Source organism: Erythrolamprus reginae, chromosome 1 (assembly GCF_031021105.1).
Source record: "Erythrolamprus reginae isolate rEryReg1 chromosome 1, rEryReg1.hap1, whole genome shotgun sequence".
Classification (NCBI taxonomy): Eukaryota; Metazoa; Chordata; class Lepidosauria; order Squamata; family Dipsadidae; genus Erythrolamprus; species Erythrolamprus reginae.
Genome location: NC_091950.1, coordinates 390,872,632 through 390,890,793, shown reverse-complemented (window position 1 = coordinate 390,890,793; position 18,162 = coordinate 390,872,632). Strand labels below are relative to the sequence as shown.

The 18,162-nt window shown below is 41.0% G+C and overlaps 1 protein-coding gene across 11 annotated transcripts in view; it reads left to right on the top strand.

Moving 5' to 3' along the window:
- Nucleotides 1-18,162, top strand: part of PTK2B (protein tyrosine kinase 2 beta) — a 149,579-nt gene that overhangs the window by 47,958 nt on the left and 83,459 nt on the right. Inside the window, exon 1 of one of the 11 annotated variants that reach the window (XM_070734885.1) lies at nt 15,866-15,883. The exons of the other annotated variants lie outside the window; for them this stretch is intronic. The gene's annotated coding sequence lies outside the window, so the exon portion shown is untranslated. Of the gene's footprint in view, nt 1-15,865; nt 15,884-18,162 lie in introns of those variants that run through there. 11 annotated transcript variants of the gene reach the window in all.

Sequence of the window (18,162 nt, the reverse complement as noted above, 5' to 3'; positions counted from 1 at the left end):
ACCAACAACAGCAGCAACAGCAACAGAATAACCGATATGTCATGGTTTTCTGCGGAAAGAGCAAGTGCATTCTTGCCTCTGCTATCTGACATTCTCCCCTTTAGCAGGAATAACCTCGAGTTTACTTGTAATTGTTTACCAGTCTTTGATCACTTGACTATGCCAATTTATAACGACTGTGGGACACTGCAAACATTGTAATTTGTGACAGTTGCCAAGCCCTCCATTCCTAATGTAGCTGTAGGGATGTTGCAACAGCTGAATCTTAGAGGGCCAGTTGAAAGACTCCTCATTCATCACCATCATAACTTCAAATGGTCACTGAATGAGTGGGTTCCTCAACGAAAACTACCTGTACCTGTATGTGTTGAAACGTGTTGAGAATGTCAAATATTTCAAAGGGGTATCCTAGTTTTTCACATGACTTATGTATACATATGTTTCATAGAACACAGAAGGCCTTTTCTTAGTAACAGAGCACAGTTGCTAGACAGGCCAAAGGTCCTACCCAGCACCAGAGTTAAAGCAGTGGAGAAGACCTCCCTTTCGCTAAAGTCCCTGCAATTGTGGATAATAGAGATAGCCTGCCTGCCTGCCTGCCTGCCTGCCTGCCTGCCTGCCTGCCTGCCTGCCTGCCTGCCTGCCTGCCTGCCTGCCTGCCTGCCTGCCTATCTATCTATCTATCTATCTATCTATCTATCTATCTATCTATCATCTATCTATCTATCTATCTATCTATCATCTATCCATCCATCCATCCATCTATCCATCCATCCATCCATCCATCCATCCATCCATCCATCCATCCATCTATTGGTGAGATATAAAGATACAATATTTATATACATGATACTAGTAAGAGAGAAACATTAGGACAGGGGACAGTAAGCACGCTGGTGCACTTATGCACGCTCCTTACTGACCTCTTAGGAATCGGGAGAGGTCAACAGTGGATAGTCTAAGGGTAAAGTTTTGAGGGTTAGGTGATGATATTACAGAGTCTGGCAGTGAGTTCCACGCATCAACTGCTCGGTTACTAAAGTTCTATTTCCTGCAATCGAGTTTAGAACGGTTTACTTTAAGTTTGTATCTGTTGTGTGCTCGTGTGTTGTTATGGTTGAAGCTGAAGTAGTCATTGACGGGAAGGACGTTGTAGCAGATAATTTTACGGGCTATGCTTAGGTCATGTAGTTCTAAGCTAGGATTGTAAGTCTAGTTGTGTAGGTCATGTAGTTCTAAGCTAGGATTGTAAGTCTAGTTGTGTAGGGTACATACATAGGTGACAAAACAAACAAACAAACAAACAAACAAACAAATAAAAATATTAAAAACTAAAAAATTCTAAAACCCCTTTTATCCTAAACACAATCATCCACTTTCATCCAACTGGTCTACCCACTCATAACATCGGCCGGAGTTAGCTGCCAACCCCCACAGCCTCCCATGCCCACTGACAAAGATGAGTCTTCAAGGCTTTGCGAAAGACCAGGAGGGAGGGAAGCAGTAGGTATCTCCAGAGGGAGTTTGTTCCAAAAGGCCGGGGCCACCACAGAGAAGGCTCTTCCCCTAGGCCCCGCCAGAGGACAATGCTTGCGCCAGTGATCTGATTTGGTATGGACAGCTTCTTTCAGCTAATCTGCTGGTTCCCCAGCATCTCAAGCCCACTCCGAAATAGAAATTCATGCTGTTTCCTTCAAGCCTCCCTTTTCTGAGTTGTTTAAGAGCAGCAATCTCCCGACAAAAAAAAAAGTGGCATTGAAAGTAAGCGGAGTGCTGCTGCAAAGCCTCCCCCACAAATTGGACTGGATGTGACTGAAAAATTTCCCCCCAACCCCAACCCGCAAGAGCAGGTATTGGGCGGGTTTCCCGGTAACCTTTATGTGCCAAGAGAAAGCGGAAAATGAAATGTATGGAGCTGGAGTAGGGAGGCATTTGTACCATAGAAAACTCATGTTGATGTGGGTGGGGGGAGAGCACAGGTCCTTCATTAGTTTCCAAGCTCTTTGGTCGCTAGGTGCAATTGTCGCTAAGCAACTACATTCTTTCTGCTAAAGTTGTGTGTGCTCTATTTAGAAGCAAAGGCATAATAAAGCCATGTTGTGTGAGCGTATTGTGGCTTCTGTTGAAGGCTGGGGAAATTATAATCAAGCTATGGTGCACGAGTGCGCGGTGGTTTCTGTGGAAGACGAGAGAAAATTGCATTGCGTAGTCGGAAAGGTAGCAAGGAAGCAACCAGAATTACATATAAATGACTCATTTCACTGAGCCAGCTCATTGTTTTGTTTTTCAAATTGCGACACTGATGTTTTTGTGAACGGTTTGAAGAGTGTCTTGAAATAATCTGTCTGGGCAGAAATGGTCTGTAAAAAAAGTTTCAATTCACACATTGGTGTTTCAAGTTTGTTAAAGGCCTTGTGTATGATACGATATTAACATTTAGATAAAAGAGATTTTATTATTCTTTGCATTGATGTAACGTAACCTTTTGTAGTAAGACGGCGAGGGAAAATTTTTAATTTAGATTTTTAAGAATTGATAATGTTGTATAAAATTAATAGAAATTTTAGACGAGGAGAGATAAGAGCCTCCATTGAGGGAGTAATAACATAGAAACATAGAAGACTGACGGCAGAAAAAGACCTCATGGTCCATCTAGTCTGCCCTTATACTATTTCCTGTATTTTATCTTAGGATGGATATATGTTCATCCCAGGCATGTATAAATTCAGTTACTGTGGATTTATCTACCATGTCTGCTGGAAGTTTGTTCCAAGGATCTACTACTGTTTCAGTAAAATAATATTTTCTCATGTTGCTTCTGATCTTTCCCCCAACTAACATCAGATTGTGTCCCCTTGTTCTTGTGTTCACTTTCCTATTAAAAACACTTAAGAAAAGAAAAGTTTATATATGATTGCTTTTAAGCATTGTTGTTGTGTTTATAACTATATATTGTTTTCTTTATGGTGGAGAAAAATTAAAATCTTATACCGGGGGGGCGGGGGGACTTGTATCAATGAGATAAACAAATGTTTAATTTTAATGAAATTGAACAAAAGCCCATTGCATTTTGGTAGGGGCTTGCTTACATTTTTGGACTATATCCCTTAGTATACAGTAATCCCTTGCTACTTTGCGGTTCATCTTTTGCAGATTCGCTACTTCACGGGATTTCAAAGGGGGCTTAAATCCATTAAATCCATTGAAAATTTTAAATCCATTAAAAATTCATAAACTTCTTCTACAGTGCTACTGTACTCTATTAATGAAACTGGTAGGATATCACATGTAGTTCCAGCTAAGAAACATTATAGAATGACTGTTTAATGCAAAGGGTGGGTTTTAAAAGTCGTCAAATACATTAAAAAATAACTTTCCTCTACTTCACAGAAATTCATTTTTCACGGGTGGTCTTGGAACACATCCCCTGCAAAAAACGAAGGATCACAGTGTTCGTATGTCTCGATATAGCTAGGCTATGAGACCTTTGACATACACCGAGCAGAGATTAAAAAGAGTGTGGATGTGTGTGTGTTATAGCCAATAATGACACAGACTTAGTTATGCTGATTAAGTACTATTTACATATATACATAAAACAGAAACAATCCATAAACTGCACATAGCAAGCACTAAGCAATACAATATAAACTGCATATAACAAGCACTAAGCAATACACACTCCCCCTTCAAGGTAAAGACAAAAGTGAATGAGCAATTCGGCATCATTGTCAGAGAGAGTACTGGCGCCCTCTTATGGCGAACCAGCCAAAACTCTTAAAGTGAAATTACAACTTAAATACAATAAACTGCAATAGGCAGTTTAACATGGCAATCCCAAACAACCATGTACCAGGTTGACTGTACCACTTAGGGCAGGGATAGTTTATGGACCGAGTGCCCAAACCCCCCAAATGCAATGTACATGCAACCCCTGCACATTCATCCTGCACATGAGCATGCATTCCCTCTATGCACCCTGTGTGTGCATGCATGGGGCCCCTGAATGCGCCAGCCCCCATGCATGTGAGTGCCCCCCTGCAGGTGCCCCTACATGCACAGCAGAGACCTGATGACCAAATGGCTGGCGAGAGGCATGCACACATGCACCGCAGAGTTGAACTGGGGCAATGGCTCATGTGCCCACAGAGAGGGTGCTGTGTGCCACCTGAGACAGATGTGTCATAGGTTCACCATGACAAACCTAGGGGATAAGCATACCTCAGTGGCACAGCAGGTAGAGCGCTGTACAGCATGCCACTGCAGCTGACAGTAGATCTGTAGGTCAGCAGTTCAAATCTCAGCACCGGCTCAAGGTTGACTCAGCTTTCCATCCTTCCGAGGTGGGTAAAAGTCTTCACTAGACAAGCCATGCCCAGTTCCAGTAATTTTTCTTCATATGTTTTAGTCTCCAGTCCCCTAGTCATCTTGGTTGATCTTCTCTGCACTTTTTCTAGAGTCTCAACAGCCTTTTTTTTTTTAAGTATAGTGTGGTGACCAAAACTGCATGCAGTACTTTAGGTGTGGTCTTACTAAGGCTTTAGAGGTGACTATCAGCACCTTGAATTTCATCTGGAAGCACAATGATAACGAATGCAGCTCACAGAGTTGTGGTGTCATGTGTGCAAATATCTATCTTTCTCTATCTGCTATATTCTGCAACAATAGCAGCTTCTAAAGAAGCTGAGGTAGGTCAGCAGTTCAAATCTCATCACCAGCTCAAGGTTGACTCAGCCTTCCATCCTTCCGAGGTGGGTAAAATGAGGAACCGGATTGTGGGGGCAAAAAGTTACATGTTGTAAGCCTCCCTGAGTCTAAGGAGAAGGGCGACATAAAAATCGAATAAATAAATAAAATAAAATAAATAAATAATAATGTCTCAGCCATATTCCAGACAGTTCAGATCATACCACAGTGTCAATTTTAGTACAGTAACATCCTCCCGACTTGTGCAACTGGTATTTGGAAGCCTAGGGCCTCTGATACTGGAGGTGATGTGAAGTTACTAAGTGTTTGTCTTATCGTTTCCAAACTTGGAACAGTGCCTGATCATTAATCATCATTTGGGAGATTTAAAATGCTGGTATATTCTCTTTTGTCTATGATTAACATAGAGGGTTGTGAAATGCAACCGATTGTTCACTGGTTTTTGAGTGAATTCTAATGCACGAATGGTGCTGCAGCTCCTCTATTGATTTTCCTGCATTTCTTTTTGCTAACAGTCAACAACACACAAGCTAGCATTTAGGCTATGAGTGTTTGGTGCCTCCTGAATGCTGAGGTTTTTAGGAATGTGCCTACAGCAACAACTAAACTATGCTAAAAAAACCAGAAAAGAGTTAGAAACGGCAGGAATTACAACACCCAGGTGTCATCTACCTGTGCTAAGAGATCAGGGAGGCACTTGAAGATGCAGGAGTTCACTAAGCCCCTCTTGCAGTAAAAAAAAAAAGATTATTGTCATTATGATTGTTGCCTAAAACACGATTTGAGTATTGCCCACAAGATCATATGCTGCAATGTCCTACCAGTCAATGACTACTTCAGCTTCAACCGCAATAACACAAGAGCACGCAACAGGTTCCAACTTAATACGAACCGCGCCAAACCTGACTGTAAAAAATATGATTTCAACAATCGAGTTATCGAAGCGTGGAACTCATTACCGGACTCAATTGTGTCAACCCCTAACCCCCAACATTTCTCCCTTAGACTCTCCACGATTGACCTCTCCAGGTTCCTAAGAGGCCAGTAAGGGGCGTACATAAGTGCACTGGTGTGCCTTTCGTCCACTGTCCAATTATCTCTCCTTTCTTTCACCTATCTTATATATTCTCTTCCTTTCATATATCCTCTGCTCTAAGTTCACTTTCACCCTCTTTTATATTATCACATGTCTATTTTTCTTCCTATGTATCTGTGTATTGGACAAATGAATAAATAAATAAAAAATACTTATTTCAGTCTCTACTGAAACCATATTTGCTGCTTCCATTTGTTCTTTCCCATCCACCCATCCCTCAAAAAAAGCTGGCTGAATGATGGATTGAAGGGCTACCTACTTTCCTTGGAGTTGACAGATAACTGGGGGGGAAATGTAATGCTTACTGTCCCTGTCTTTATAGCAGTGACATAATATTTTAACAACTTTATGAAACTATATGTGGACTTCAACTTCCAGAATTTTCCAGCTAGTATGCTGGGGAATTCTCAAATTTGAAGTCCACACATCTTAGAATTGTCTCAGTTCTAACTTGGTGCCAGAGAGAAATGTCCTGATTTTGGATGTTTAGGGTGTATTAAATGAAAGGAGCTGCATTGTAAACAGGAGGGATTCACCCACTGTGCCAATCAGCTGCCCAGTGGCTTCTTTTGACCAGAAATTTCTGCAGTGTTTCAAAACTGCTGACTTTAAATGGAAAAGAACAGCCCTACTTTAAAACCCAGAATAGCTAAGGATGACTTAAACTTCTCTTGAACAGGGATTGGGATAAAATTAAAGTTGTATCTGGTGGCTTGACAGAATAAAGTGTTTGCCAGGGCACATTTATGCTTGGTTAATGGAAGTAGAAAAATGCCCGGTATCAATAATCACAAATGGAAGAACACTGTACAGACCAGTCCAAGGAACAGTATATTGTATTCTTCCAGAGAAAGGAGTTTACATAAAATAAATATAATAATGTTTCTTATTTTATAACAGATCATGTTAACATGATAGCATTAAAACTATCAATCATTTTTACTCCGAGTGACCACATAAACAAGTTTTCTCCATAAAAATACACCCCTAGCTTGGTTTCCAGTGGTGTACTCTTTGTCACTGTAATTGAATCCATCCACTTTACTGCAAGTCATTCTCTTTTCTGGACAGCTGAGTCCGGAAGCATAGTATGTCTTGAAGTAGGATAATTTGAGCCTGATCATTTGTGCCTGGATTGAGAACTGTGGGTTGATTTGTTGGATGATCTATTAGGGTTTTTTTCTTGTCTCTTTATGGTCTTCCCAGAAGTCTTCTCCAGAGTTCACCAGAGTTCAACAATGTCAATACTCTCCCTGTCCTTCTTCTTCAAAGTCCAAATCTTGCTTCTATAGGGGGGTCAAAGGAAATAACACGATTTGCATGATTCTGATCTTTGTGGATGTAGACATATTGTGACATTTGAATAATTGCCAAAACCTTCATGGATGCTCCAGTAAATCTTAATCTGCAACGTATGACTTGACTGCTACAAAGTGTCTGATAACCGTATGTACATTGGGAATTTTACACACAACAGCAGTGAAGACCAAGGAATTAAGCCCAAGTATTTGGGAGAAATGAGGTTACACAAAGTAGGAAGGTAGCAAGGCAGAATATGCAGTCTTACTACTTAGACTGGGAATGGAGGAGGATCATAGAGGTAACAGGAGATCATAGGCTTCATGGAAGTGTTTAGAATAGCAGAACAAGAGATTAACATCTGAGTGGAAGGGAAAACTTTTGGCTTATGTAAAGTGAATACTTTCACTGTGTTTTTTGATTGATAGTGTAAGAAGCATTCCATCTAAAAGGAGATTCAATGCCAATGTTATAAATTTCATCCAGGGGAGAAGGTAGAAATATTCTTGTTACACATTGGAGAGGAAACAATTTGGAGATAGGACAAAGTGTACCAGATAGAAACATAGAAGTCTGACGTCAGAAAAAGACCTCATGGTCCACCTAGTCTGCCCTTATACTATTTTCTGTATTTTATCTTAGGATGGATATATGTTTATCCCAGGCATGTTTAAATTCAGTTACTGTGGATTTATCTACCACGTCTGCTGGAAGTTTGTTCCAAGGATCTACTACTCTTTCAGTAAAATAATATTTTCTCATGTTGCTTTTGATCTTTCCCCCAACTAACTTCAGATTGTGCCCCCTTGTTCTTGTGTTCACTTTCCTATTAAAAACACTTCCCTCCTGAACCTTATTTAACCCTTTAACATATTTAAATCTTTCGATCATGTCCCCCCTTTTCCTTCTGTCCTCCAGACTATACAGATTGAGTTCATTAAGTCTTTCCTGATATGTTTTATGCTTAAGACCTTCCACCATTCTTGTAGCCCATCTTTGGACCCGTTCAATTTTGTCAATATCTTTTTGTAGGCGAGGTCTCCAGAACTGAACACAGTATTCCAAATTTGGTCTCATCAGCGCTCTATATAGCGAGATCACAATCTCCCTCTTCCTGCTTGTTATACCTCTAGCTATGCAGCCAAGCATCCTATTTGCTTTCCCTACCACCTGACTGCACTGTTCACCCATTTTGAGACTGTTCACCCATTTTGACCTCTAAATCCTTTTCTTCTCAAGTTTTTGCTAATATACCTAGTTTTTGCTAATATACCTAGCAGATTTCTTATTCCACCTGGTTTTATTTTCCTCCAAGTTATTTTAGAAAATTAAATGTGATGCTGACATACTACAAAGCCAAGTGCCAGATCCTAGCAGCATTACTGCGGAGTCTGCGGAGAGGGGCAGCATACAAATCCAATAAATAAATAAATAAAATAAATAAATAAATTGTTAACTAAAACAATGTCTCTGGGTCCCTAGAAAATAAAAACAGGGGGTAACTGAAGTAGCTCACATTCAGGGAAAAAGACTAAAGTAAGTAAGGTGATAGAGAGCTTTACAGAAGAATGCAAATGAGACTAGGGGCTGTCCATTCACCAGTTTATTTTTGGTTCAATGGATGTTTTGTGACTAGCCATTACCACCATGACAGTCTTTTTATGAATGGACAGCCCACTCCTAAGGGAGAATTCTTATATAATCATTCAAAGCATAAACTTTCCAAATGTGCTCCTGGCCCAGGGAAAAAAAACTTTACCTCCAGGACCACATTCACAGAGTTGGCCTTCTCCGGGTCCCGTTGACTAAACAATGTCGTTTGGCGGGACCCAGGAGAAGAGCCTTCTCTGTGGTGGCCCCGACCCTCTGGAACCAGCTCCCCCCGGAGATTAGAACTGCCCCCACCCTCCTTGCCTTTCGTAAAGTTCTTAAGACCCATCTCTGCCGTCAGGCATGGGGGGAACTGAGACATCTCCCCCGGGCCTATACAGTTTATACATGGTATGTTTGTGTGTATGTTTGTTTTTAATAATGGGTTTTTTAGTGTTTTTTAAATTATTAGATTTGTTCTAACATTGTTCTTGTTATTGTTGTGAGCCACCCCGAGTCTACAGAGAGGGGCGGCATACAAATCTAATTAATTATAATAATAATAATAATAATAATAATAATAATAATAATAATAATAATAATAACAACAACAATAGAAAGACTCATAATTTAATTACTGCTGTTTAGACTCAAAACCTTAACCCTGTGTATACAAAGAAATTACAGGATTGGTTAATTTTGGACCCACAAGGACCTCTCAACTTCTCAAGATTTGAAAGTGCTAAGTCCATGGAAATCCAGAGGGGAAAATTGATAAGAGGTGTCATTCCCCTGGGAATCAGTTCTGGGCCACTCAGTTATGCAGCATTGCTCCAGATGCAAAGCTTCCATTTGTAGAAGGCAGCTGGTCATAACCTAAAATAAGCAGAACTGTGAAACTGGGTGAGAAGAAAAAGATGTTACTCTCCTTATGTCTTCTTTTGCTTCATCTCACTTCCTGGTACAGCTAAGGACCTGTGTTGGTCTATCCATCCATCCATCCATAATTTCCGGGGAAATTGACTTTGCAATAAACATTGATCTTGACTCGAGACATATTTACATCTCTCATTGTGCCGTCAAAGGCAGAAGGTCTGTAAAGCAGTCTTCTATAGCAGTGTTTTTCAACCAGTGTGCCGGGGCACACTAGTGTGCCGCGAGACATGGTCAGGTGTGCCGTGAAGCTCAGAGAGAAAAAAAGCAAGAGAGAGAAAAAAAGAGAGAAAGAAAGCAAGAGAGAGAGAAAGCAAGAGAGAAAGAAAGCAAGAGAGAGAGAAAGAAAGCAAGAGAGAAAGAGCGTGAGAGAGCTAGAAAGAGAACAAGAGAGAGAGAGAAAACAAGAGAAAGAAAGAGAGAAAGAGAGAGAGAGAGAAAGAGAGGGAGGGAAGGAGAGAGAGAGAAAGACATAGAGGGAGGGAGGGAGGGAGGGAGGGAGAAAGAGAGCAAAAAAGAGAGGAAGGAAGGAAGAGAAAGAAAGAGGGATGGAGAGAGAGAGAAAGAAAGAGGAAGGAAGGGAGAGAAAGAGGGAGGGAGAAAGAAATAGAGTGAAGGGGAGGAAGAGAGAGAGAGAGGATTTTTTTGTCCAAACTTTTTTTAGCCGCCGCCCCCTCCCTGCTCAATGTGCCCCAGGGTTTCGTAAATGTAAAAAATGTGCCGCAGCTCAAAAAAGGTTGAAAATCACTGCTCTATAGCTTTTGAAGGACAAACACAAAAAATGGAAGGGAGAAAAATATCACAAACAACTACAATTAGGGAACCTGTCCCTTTGGGATACTAGGAGGGGCTATTTATTCCAGAAAAATGACAAGAGGAAAATCGATTAAAAAAAATCCTGGACAGTACTTGGCTCTAATCCAGCCCTTGTCATTTGGCCATTTTGGTTAGGAATTGCAGCAGTTGAAGTCTATTTGCTCTACAGAGCTTCAGGATTGGGAGGCTGCTCTAACATGAAAGAGTTGTTCACCCCCCCCTTTTTTATTTGTTTTATTTATTATTTATTTATGTATTTATTAGTTCGATTTCTAGGCTGCCCTTTTCCTGAGACTCAGGGCAGCTTAAAACAGAGGTACAGTGTTCCCTCGATTTTCACGGGGGATGCATTCAGAGACCGCCCGCGAAAGTCAAATTTCCGCGAAGTAGAGATGCCAAAGTGAATGCACTATTTTTGGCTATGAACAGTATCACAAGCCATCCCTTAACCCTTTAAACCCCTAAATTGCAATTTCCCATTCCCTTAGCAACCATTTAGATTATTACTCACCATGTTTCTTTATTAAAGTTTATTAAAAAACAATATTTATTAAAAGTGGATGAAAGTTTGGTGATGACATATGACATCATCGGGCAGGAAAAACCATGGTATAGTGGGGAAAACCGCAAAGTGTTTTTTAATTAATATTTTTTAAAAACCGTGGTATAGACTTTTCGCGATGTTCGAACCCGTGAAAATCGAGGGAACACTGTAATGCATAACAAACATGTTCAAAATTGAAAAAAAATTAAACTAAAATTAAAACTAACCCCAATAAAACATTTTAAAAACCTTATCGACCTGACTCATCCAAACATTCAATCATTCATCCAGTTTCCACTCATAACAGGGCTGGAGCAGTGTGTCCGAGCCTGCCGGCATAAGTACGTTTTAAGCAACTTCTGGAAGGCCAGGAGTGTGGAAGTGGTGTGAATCTCCCGGGAGGGAGTTCGTTCCACAGGGCCAGGGCCTCCACAGAGAAAGCTCTTCCCCTAGGGCCCAGCAGCCGACATTGTTTGGCTGATGGGACCTATAGAAGGCCAACTCTGTGAGCCCTAACAGGCTGCTGGGATACATGAGGCAAGAGACGGTCCCATAGGCAATCTGATCCTAAGCCATGTAGGGCTTTTTCCTCAAAAACAGAAAGGTCATATCATTAATCTCCTGTGGTCCTCTCTAAATTGGGACTATCTTCAGGAACATCCAGGTGGGTATTCAAATTACCTTAAGAAATGTTTTGAAAACTAATGCTAACATATACTTCTCATGACTCTCTGGAGGAGAAACCAGAGTAGTTATAATGTAATCACAAAAGATGTAAACAATAAATAACATGTCTTCAATTGTATGACATTTTGTGATTTCCAGATTGTTGAACTTTCCTAATTTCCAGTCAGTTTGGACAACTCATATTGCTGGAAATTTTAGTACAATGTGCTTGGAGGACGTTAGGTTGCTCTAATTTTCATGTTGATTACTGATAGCTAAATCTCTTGACCACTTAACTGATCTCTTATTTTAGTCACTCTCCATTTTACTTCTTTTTCTATATACCTTAAATGGTCCTAAAACATAGGGCCATTTAAGGTGTAACTAGTGAGTCTCTTGAATTATATCATCAATACGTTCTGGTACAATAAGTTCTAGTTTTACCTTAGGCATAAAAGCCAGCTGAGTAACTTTTGGCCAGTCCCTCCTCCCCCTCCCTCTCTTTCAGCCCCATTCCCCTCACAAGTTTATTATTGTGGTGAAAATAAGAGAAAGAAAGAGCATGATGTATGTTTGCTGCCTTGAGTTTCCAGTAAAGTAATAAAATTAGCATAAAATATCTAATAAATTAATAAACTAGCCATACTTTTGGGGAATACCTTAAGTTAAAGTGACCAGATTTTAAGATTGGGAAAAAGGGACACCATTGAGCGTGAGGGGGGGGGGGATGCTAAAAAAAGTTTACCCCAAAAAAATGGCAAAAAAAATATCTCACTCTTTTGCTCTCTCTTCCTCCACCCCTTTCTCTTTATTTCTCCCTCTTTCTCTCTCCCTCTTTCTCTCTCTCCCTTCCTTCCTCTTTCTTTCTCTCCATCCCTCTTTCTCTCTCTCTTCCTTCCTCCCTCTATCTGTCTTTCTCTCTCCCTCCTTCCCTCCCTCTCTCTTTCTCACTCTCTATTTTCCTCTCATTCTATTTCTCTTTCTCTCTCACTCGCTTTCTTTCTCTCTCTCTTCCTCTCTTCTCTCTCTCTTTCTCTCTCTTCCCTGCCCCAATGGTGCCCATGTGGAGGCGAAGGCAGGAGAGGAGGTGGAGGGGTGAAGCGGGTCCGAAGGCTCAGCAGGTGCTTCCCTTCCCCCATGGAGTCTCTGCCCAGCGGACCCGGACAGCCCCCTGACCCACCCTCCAAGTTCCTCCGCTGCTCTTTCACACACTCTGCCTGGCTCAAGACCGACATAGAAGGCCAGCTGCAGGGGGGGAATGGAATGATGATACCCCCCAGTTCCACTGTCCCATTACTCACCCACGCAGCTGACCTTCCTCTTTGGAGTGGGGGGCTGGGAAGGAAGAGCAGCCAGCAGAGGCCGGCCAGCACTTAAGCTCCTCACGGATCACAGGGCTGCAGCGCCAGGACACGACTGGGCCTGTCCGGGGGTGGGGTAGGGGAAACGGGTGAGCAAAGACTCTGCACAGCTGACCGGAAGTAAGCGCAGAGATCTCCGGCCAAGCTGGGTTGGGCAGGAGGGCGAGGCAGCAGTGGAGAGCCCAGAATCCCCTCCCTCCAGCCTCTTCCCAAGGGGGCTGGTTGGGAGGAAAAAAAGTGGGACATATTTCAAAGGGCGCGGGACGTGGGACAAATGATGAAAAGGCGTGACTGTCCCATAGAAAGCGGGATGTCTGGTCATTTTACCTTAACTACAGCATGGAAGCAATAGCTTTCTACTTTTGTATTTTCTTTCATAGGTAGCTAGAGATACAGTATCATGGTTTCTTTTTCTACTATCATTTTATTTATTTTTCTCATTTTTGAACCACCCATCTCCCTCAGAGGACTAAACAATGTCGTTTGGCGGGCCCCAGGGGAAGAGCCTTCTCTGTGGCGGCCCCGGCCCTCTGGAACCAACTCCCCCGGAGATTAGAACTGCCCCCACCCTCCCTGTCTTTCGTAAAATACTCAAAACTCTCTTATACCGCCAGGCATGGGGAAGTTGAGACACCTTTCCTCCAGGTTTTTTTATACTTTGTTTTATGTTTGGTATGAATGTGCTGTTTGGGTTTTTTAAAATAATGATAGGGTTTTATATGTTTTTTAATATTAGATTTGTTCCACTGCTATATTGTTTTTATTACTGTTGTGAGCCGCCCCGAGTCTTCGAAGAGGGGTAGCATACAAATCTAATTAATTAATTAATTGAGTGAGTGAGTGAGTGAGTGAGTGAGTGAGTGAGTGAGTAAGTAAGTAAGTTAGTCATGGCTATTTGTACCCTATGATAATCATGAAGTGTTGTATCTCATGATTCTTGACAAATGTATATGTTCTTTCATGTACACTGAGAGCATATGCACCAAAGACAAATTCCTTGTGTGTCCAATCACACTGGGCCAATGAATGATTCTATTCTATTCTAATAGTCACTGATAGACAGCTTCTCTTTGTATCAAGACCCCTGACCCATTGCTTCCTCTTGTAGTATAACATTCTGCAAGAATATAATGAGCTCTGCATAACTGAGCTATTAGCGTTTGCTTGAGGCAACAGAGTCTAGCCATGGCTAAACATAGCCATGTTGAGGAGAGGGGAAAAGAATAAGGGGTTGTCTCTTCTTTTCAGCATTTCAAAGCAAATGACCAGACAGCTGAGATATCCCCCTTCACACTGATCAGATTGACCCATTGGCAAAAAAAGAGAGCAATACTGTATTTCATTTCCGCTGCAAGTCTCCAGAGAGGGACGGCATACAAATCTAATAAATAATAATAATAATAATAATTATTATTATTATTATTATTATTATTATTATTATTATTATTATTATTATTATTATTATAGGGAAGGTTTGCCTATTTGCCGATGACTCTAAAGTGTGCAATAGGGTTGATATTCCTGGAGGCGTCTGTAATATGGTAAATGATTTAGCTTTACTAGATAAATGGTCTAAGCAATGGAAACTGCAGTTTAATGTTTCCAAATGTAAAATAATGCACTTGGGGAAAAGGAATCCTCAATCTGAGTATTGTATTGGCAGTTCAGTGTTGGCAAATACTGAAAAAGAAAAGGATTTAGGGGTAGTGATTTCTGACAGTCTCAAAATGGGTGAACAGTGCAGTCAGGCGGTAGGGAAAGCAAGTAGGATGCTTGGCTGCATAGCTAGAGGTATAACAAGCAGGAAGAGGGAGATTATGATCCCGCTATATAGAATGCTGGTGAGACCACATTTGGAATACTGTGTTCTCACCTACAAAAAGATATTGACAAAATTGAACGGGTCCAAAGACGGGCTACAAGAATGGTGGAAGGTCTTAAGCATAAAACGTATCAGGAAAGACTTAATGAACTCAATCTGTATAGTCTGGAGGACAGAAGGAAAAGGGGGGACATGATCGAAACATTTAAATATATTAAAGGGTTAAATAAGGTCCAGGAGAGAAGTGTTTTTAATAGGAAAGTGAACACAAGAACAAGGGGACACAATCTGAAGTTAGTTGGGGAAAAGATCAAAAGCAACATGAGAAAATATTATTTTACTGAAAGAATAGTAGATCCTTGGAACAAACTTCCAGCAGATGTGGTAGATAAATCCACAGTAACTGAATTTAAACATGCCTGGGATAAACATATATCCATCCTAAGATAAAATACAGAAAATAGTATAAGGGCAGACTAGATGGACCATGAGGTCTTTTTCTGCCGTCAGACTTCTATGTTTCTATGTTTCTAATAATAATAATAATTTCATGAAGCACCCCTGGATATTTGATAATTCAGAAGTTCATCTCTGAGAATTCCAAAACAAGCTGACCCTTATCTGTACTTTCCAAACCAACCTACAGACCAGAATATAGAGTGTTTCTGACTTTTTTTTTATCAAACTAACAAATATTTATATAAAAAGCATTACACACTTGTAAAAATATGTGCTTACAAATAACAAATTCAGTAAAAATTTTAGGCTTGAAAATTGTTGAAAATTATTAAGAGGTGGTTTGATTTGCAGTGGGGTATAAATGTGATAAATAAATACATGTACTAAATATATGTAATGATGAGCCTGGGTTAAGAATTTCCAGCACAATGATACCTATCTCATGCCTCTTTCAGCAATCTGGAAGAAAAAACAAAACAGCTTCATTCTGTCTCCAGCTCCAGAAACATTCAAATAATCAAAATGGCAAATGTTCAAAATTCCAAACTCAGGGGAGGGAATTCCAGCTGATATCCAGGATACGTTTTAGGGTATGTTTACAGTATTTCTGTTGCCCACTTTGACATTTGCCTCTGCATTCTTTTTTCTTCTTCCATGCTGAGTTACCTTTGCAATACATTTTGCAACCCATGTTGCTTTCATCCTCCAGTCACGTTCAGTTACAGTTTTGCAGCTGTCTCCAGTTCGAGGTAGTCAGGGTTAAATAACAAGTCTCCTTTGGCTATCTATCTATCTATCTATCTATCTATCTATCTATCTATCTATCTATCTATCTATCTACCTACCTACCTACCTACCTACCTACCTACCTACCTACCTACTGTTGTGATTCCGTCCGAGGCCCCTCAGGGAACGGCTGATCTTCTGTCGGTTTCCTGCTCAGAGGGGGAGGATGAGGAACAGGAGGTTCAGGCAGACGAGGAGGAGGAATCCCAGGCTGAGGAAGAGGGGGAACAGCCAGAGGCCCCCGAGAGGGAGCTCTCCCCAGCAAGCAGCCTGGATTCCTTAGAGGAAAATGCACAAGCAATAATCGATCTTCGACAGAGAAGAGCAACACAAAGAAGGGACCAATTGGCTAGGTACTTTCAGCACTAAAGAGGCAACAGCTGGGTTTGCCAGCTTTCAAAAATGTCCGGAGAATCAATGAAATCACTGGCTGGGTCAAGAAAAAAATTGGATTTGTTCTACATCATTCACAACCTTAAAGAGCATCAATCAATAGTTCACCTGGTCAACCACAAGACCTTGTGTCTGTAGATGTTCTGTAGATTTACAGAATCTTCAACTAGCTTGGTCACTTGGAATATTTGCTTATGATCTCCCAAATTCGCCTCTCAACACCTATTTTGATCCAGATTAAAGTGTCTTTTATTCACAAGTAGAAATTCTCCCGTGTACAACTTTTTGTAGATATTTCATTCTTAAGGATAATTCCTGTAAATCTAGAACTGACTAAATATTACAGTAGAAGGTATTGAGGATCATTTGGGTCAAATCCTCTGCTTGGTAAAACCTATTGGGTTGGTCGCTCTATAACCTCAATTTGAACATTTCCAGTGGAGAGGAGTTCATCTCATCCACAGGGTAAATTTCCCTACCATTGAGGAATTAACCCAGAAGTCTTCAAACTTGGCAATATTAAAACTAAGCTGGAGAATTCTGGGAGTTGAAGTCCACAACCCTTAGAGTTGACAAGTTTGGAGACCCCTGCATTAAGCTATCCTAAAGTCACAGTCAGAAAATATGCTGCAGAGAAGTGAAGGGAAAGAGGAGTGAAAAATTTGGGAACGCATGGAGGATCGGTTATCAGTTCCTTCTGGCAGGAGGAATGTGGGGTATTCAGGGAGGGTTCTTAAGAAAGCATTGGATCGTTTGTGGTGGAGAAGCAAGCCAAAAATTGTGCAGCTTTGAGCAGTTGTTGCTGTAATGCAAAATGGAGCACTGATAGTTTCCTCGGCCTTCACGATTCTGTCTGATATTGGCTTCTCCAATCTGGCCTGCTTTGATCCTACTGGTCACATAACATGAGAGCAATTATTTAGAGCCACCCGGAGTCTGCGGAGAGGGGCGGCATACAAATCTAATAAATTGAATTGAATTGAATTGAATATAAAAGAAAACTCAGGTTTCCCCACACCTTACTGTAGTAGTTAATCTAATGGGACCTCCAGTGTTTGGAGAAATATAGAGCTGTATGTGCCACATTTTAAAAGAACTTTTCCTATTCTTCCCTTCAAAGCAAAGAGAGATAAGTAAAGCCCTATCCCAGAGGTCTTCAAACTTGGCAAGTTTAAGACTTGTGGACTTCAACTCCCAGCTATGCTGGCTGGAGAACTCTGGGAGTTGAAGTCCACAAGTCTTAAACTTGCCAGGTTTCAAGACCTCTGGACTAGAAGATCTCCAAATCTGTTGTTGTTGTTGTTGTTGTTACTATCTCATATATTTGTAAGACTACGGATATTAATAGGATGATATACGATGGACTATTACAAAGGAAATGGCAGTATTAGTTAAAAGTTTAAGACTTGTGGACTTCAACTCCCAGCTATGCTGGCTGGAGAACTCTGGGAGTTGAAGTCCACAAGTCTTAAACTTGCCCAGTTTGAAGACCTCTGCCCTATCCAATCTGTCACCTGCAAAGGACCATAATTGTAAATATATATACGTACTATTTAGTGACAGATGTTAAACAGATAATGTTTGAGAAGTAACTGCCTATACCTGCTAGTACAGTGATAGCGAACCTATGGCACGAGTGCTGCAGGTGACACACAGAGCCATATCTGCTGGCACACGAGTCATTGCCCTA